Genomic DNA, 5329 nt, shown 5'->3' with positions numbered 1-5329 from the left:
GAAGACCTCTCTCTCTCTCTGTGCCTCTCCTCTAAAAATAAAATAAAATAAAATAAAATAAAATAAAATAAAATAAAATAAAATAAAATAAATAAAAACAGGAGAACCATAGAAAAAATTAGCAAAATCAAAGCTGGCATTGTGACATAGCAGGTAAAGCTACTGCCTGCGACACCAGCATCCCATGTGGACACCTGTTCATGTCCTGGCTGCTCTACTTCTGATCCAACTCCCTGCTGGTGGCCTGAGAAAGCAGTGGAAGATGGCCCAAGTGCTTGGGCCCCTGCACCCATGTGGGAGACCTGGAAGAAGCTCCTGGCTCTTGACTTCAGCCTGGCCCAGCCCCAGCCATTGCAGCCATCTGGGGAGTGAACCAGCAGATGGAAGGTCTCCTTCCCTGACTCTGCTTCTCTGTAACTCTGACTTTCAAATAAAAAAAAAAATGACTTAAAAAAGGTGATTCTCATCTTCTGTAGATTTATTTTTTATTTATTTGAAAGACAGAGTTACACAGAGAGAGGGAGAGGGAAAGAGATATATTTCATCCATTGGTTCACTCCCCAAATGGCTGCGACAGACAGGGCTGGGCCAGGCTGAAGCCAGGAGCCAGGAACTCCAGCCAGGTCTTCCGTGTGAGTGACAGGGGCCCAAGCATTCAGGGCTTCTTCTGCCATGTTCCCAGGTGCATTAGCAGGGAGCTGGATGGGAAGTGGAGCAGCCAGGACTTGAACCAGCACTCATAGGGAATGGGGTGTTGTAGGCGGTGACTTAACCCGCTGTGCCACAGTGCCAGCCCCTATCTATCTACCTGCCTGTCAATATCTTTTGTTGATAGGCAGAGAATGTCAGTAACAATGGACAATGGTTACCATGGTATTAGAAGGATAAAGGAAAGTATCTGGCGCCGAAGCTCACTAGGCTAATCCTCCGCCTTGCGGCGCCGGCACACCAGGTTCTAGTCCCGGTCGGGGCGCTAGATTCTGTCCCGGTTGCCCCTCTTCCAGGCCAGCTCTCTGCTGTGGCCCGGGAGTGCAGTGGAGGATGGCCCAAGTGCTTGGGCCCTGCACCCGCATGGGAGACCAGGATAAGCACCTGGCTCCTGGCTTCGGATCAGTGTGGTGCACCTGCCACGGCGGCCATTGGAGGGTGAACCAACGGTAAAGGAAGACCTTTCTCTGTCTCTCTCTCACTGTCCACTCTGTCAAAAAAAAAAAAAAAAAAAAAAGGATAAAGGAAAGCAAGCATTGGGACAGCCGGGATCCCAAGCTGGGACACCTGCCGTCAGGTCCCGCTGTGAAACCAGCTGCCTGCCCTCCCCTGAGGAGCCTGAGCAGCTGAGGGGCACTTTCACTGGGATTTATGACCTAGTAGGGATTTTGGTCTATTAGGACCAAAGTCCCCAACCCCTTTTTTCTAGAAAGCTCCTCATAACTCAGATTTCCTAGGCTCAGCATGAAACTTAGCCTCTCCTTCCCACTCAGCTTTTTGTTAAGGAAAACCCGAGCGCAGAGATGTGTCCAGCATCAGCTGTTACAGAATGCGAGGCTCTGAGGACGCCTCGCATTCCTTCCTCTCGGCTGAGCCCTGGGCTGGATGAGGCACTGGATCGGCCACAGGGGCTGCTGCCTGGAGTTCATCCCAGCCACTGTCGGCTTTCACCTGGGCGTGTGTCCCTGGGACAGGCGACACCAGCATGGGCAGGACACCTAGGCTGTCCTGAAGCCCAGAGCCGCTGCTCCCCACGGGCACTGATAGTGGCTCCTGGGGTGGGAAATCTGACAGCAGGAGGATGACACGTGCGGGGCCCAGCCAGAAATCCAGTCATAACTGCTGAACAGCCAGATGTGCCTACCGTGGGACTTCCCTGCCGATTCCTAGACATTGCCCACGGTTTCCAAAAAGTTTTTCCAAAATCTCAAACTTGCTGCTTTTTCAGAAAAAGAAATATTTTTTTTTCATTTATAGTACTTCAGAGATATTTCCTTGTCAGACAAGGCTCTGTTGCTCCTACAAATAGAGTTCATTATTTTGTCAAAGTGAATTAAAATAGAATGTCACTTACTGAGTGTCACGTTTCTGGATGTGACATTGTCTATAATAGGTCCTCTTAAAAAAAAGAAAATCTGAAAGCCTTGGTTGGAAACTCACTTGAAGAAGAAATATAGGCATTAAAAATCCCATTTGGGTTTCATAAAATTCCTTTCAAATGTGACAGTCTGGTAGAAATCAAGTAGTTTTCGGTTCCTAAAATACAATTTTGATTAAAAATTTATAAAGCTATTTGGAGGAAAGATGCTACATAAATTGAGAATAAGTCTTATGTGTCCCTTAGAGAGAGGCTGGGAAGTTTCCACATCAGTGGTAAACAGGATTCGCTCTCTGCAACCAATAATGCTCCTGAGTGTCTGGAGTGAATCTCCTTCCCCTCTCCACAGTTCAGGCCCGTGGCAGCTGAGGATGCCCAGAGACCCCGAGAGCGGTTGCCCGGGCTGTGCTCTCTCCAGGAGGCCTGGGTGGGGCCCTGCAGCCACGTGGGGTGCTCCAGGGTCCAGACCATCTCCTGAGCAGTTGAAAACCTTCACTCCGTCTGCTGGTGGCAGATAGCAGTGGGCAGGGAGACTGAAGAATGTTGCCTTCTCTCCTGCCCTAGACCCTTCCCAGAGCACCATGGCTGTCTTGAGTTGAGGATGAATGAGAAATGACAGGAGCCATGGGCGTTTCCACATGGGAGGGGCTTACGCTCGCTCCCATCCTTACCGCCCTCCCCGCCCCGTCTCCTCTGCTGCAGGAAGTCTTACTCAGTTTCCCCCTCTCCCATCAAGATTCCTCCTAACTTCCAAGCGCAATGATCAATTCTGGATGCTCAGAAAACTGCATAGACCTCGACTGTGGAGCCCAAAGCACTGTAACACAATTATGGATGTAAGTGACCGCTCAATCTATTAGACCATGAGTTCCTTAAAAGTAGGATTTTTGTCTTATTCAATTCTGTATCCCTAACATGAAGTATGGCACCCAGGTAAGGAAAGACTTGTTATGGTTAGTTAGATGCAAATGGATGGAAGAAAATACAAGTGAATAAATGAATTCAAGAATGGAAAATATATACATATACGAATGAATAAACCAAATATGTATTCCCCACAGATCCATATATATTTACACATATTTCACAACATATATTATTCATTTTGGAGTAATTTTCCCCATATTAAAAATTCATTTCTGCCTCCTCAGGGAGGGAACTAGAAAGGTCTGAGATCATTTAGCTGGGGACCTCAGGAGCCAGAATGGCCTGTTCACTGCTGGGAGGCAGGGAGAGGTCACTTACTGGGACCTTGCCAAGATGGGCTGATTGTGGGGGTCTCCCTCCGCTGAGGCTCTGGCTCCCATGTTCAGCCCTGAGCCGTTCGTTGGCTCATTGCTTGTGAGCCTCCAGAGACGTCTTTTGCATTCCAACAAGATGGTCCAGAATATGACCTTGGCCATCAGTGCTTACGCTGCCCTCCCTCCAAGGAGAATGGGCTGAGATCCAAGACCCACGTGCGTGCAGGTCCTTCCACTGAAATGAGGCCCAAACCTACACCCAGAGTGTTGGGATCCAGGGATGTACACAAGGTGGGCAGAGGACAACAGGTCCCACTCCAGCTCCTCGTTCTGCCTCTAACTTGCTCCATGAGCCTCAGTTTACCCAGGTGCTGAGTGAGGATAATAATACCTAAGAAGAAGGCACACGTGATAGGAGCTTAACGAATGCCAGTTTCTTTCTTGCCTGAGAAGCATCTGAAAACAGTAACACTGAACTTACTCCTTGACTTGCCCACTCAAGACAAGACTATGGAGGACGCAGATTCCACTGAATCTCCCCAACATCCCCATCCCTGGTGAGGCTCGGCTTCCTGACTCTCAGCGCCCAGCAAGCAGCTGTTCTGCTGAGCAGTTAAGCAGTGGAAGGTGTCACCTGGGTAAGGATTGCAAGCAAGGTAGTGGGGCCGGCGCTGTGACACAGCAGGTTAATGCCCTGGCCTGAAGTGCCGGCATCCTATATGGGCACCAGTTCTAGTCCCGGCTGCTCCACTTCCGATCCAGCTCTCTGCTATGGCCTGGGAAAGCAGCAGAAGATGGCCCAAGTCCTTGGGCCCCTGCACCTGCATGGGAGACCCAGAAGAAGCTCCTGGCTCCTGGCTTTGGATCGGCGCAGCTCTGGCCATTGCAGCCCTCTGGGGAGTGAACCAGCGGATGGAAGACCTCTCTCTCTGTCTCTACATCTCTCTGTAACTCTGTCTTTCAAATAAATAAAGTAAATATATATATATATAAAAGCAAGGTAATAAGGAACACCGTGGCTCCCATAACTTTTTGGGACAAAGCTTTTTCTGCACATTTGCCTCCTAAAGATTAAGGATCAAGTGAGAATTTGGTGAGAATGGCGTGTCTTTGGCCCCACTGCCACCACTGTCCTCTGGCGTGTCCATTAGAAAGTCACAGAGGTGAGAGGGAGAATGAGGCTCTCAGGACTCCATTTCTGTGGAGAGAACAAAGCCATTAAACCCGCGTTGGCCTGGAGAGCACTTTAATTCCTTGGGGTCCTGTTTTAGAACAAGGTTGTCAAAGCCAGAAAGAATTGCTTAGTGGCAAGGGTGTTCAATGAGAGCAGAGGGACTTCGGGGTCACCCAGATCTGATTTAAGCTGGGAAAATGGGGAAAGGTCACACCAGCAGGGTTGAAGGGGAGGTAGTGACCCTGAGAGAGAGAGAGGGAGGGAGAGAGAGAGAGAGAGAGAATCCTTTAAAAAATGAAAGACTCATTTATTTGAATGGCAGAGTGACAGAGAGACAGAGGGAGAGACAGAAAAAGATCTTCTGTCCACTGGTCCACTCCCCAAATGGCCCAATAGCCAGGTCTGGGGCAAGAGGAAGCCAGGAGCCAGAAACTCCATCCTGGTCTCCAGCATGGTTGGCAGGAACTCAAGTATATGGGCCGTTATCTTCCCAGGTACCTTATCAGGAGCTGGCCTGGAAGTAGAATAGCTGGACTTGAACCAGCCCTGAGATATGGGACGCTTGCAAGCCATGACTTCATGTGCTGCGCCACAGGGCACTTCCTGAAGTTCTGCACACGGGGCCTCATTTGCCTGGTCCTGGCCCTGGATGCAGACTTACCTGCTTCTGCTATAGAATGGGCCGATGACGACACCTGTGGTAACAGTTAAGGTTACTGAGCACTATTGTGTTCCCTTTACCAGTGTTAACTTACTTGAGTTAGAACTGTGCAATGATTATCCCCATGCTACAAATGGCCAGTTGGATACTCGTCCACATTCCCACAG

The sequence above is a fragment of the Oryctolagus cuniculus genome, chromosome 1, assembly GCF_964237555.1.
Source record: "Oryctolagus cuniculus chromosome 1, mOryCun1.1, whole genome shotgun sequence".
Taxonomy (NCBI): domain Eukaryota; kingdom Metazoa; phylum Chordata; class Mammalia; order Lagomorpha; family Leporidae; genus Oryctolagus; species Oryctolagus cuniculus.
Note: the sequence above shows the minus strand (reverse complement) of the source record.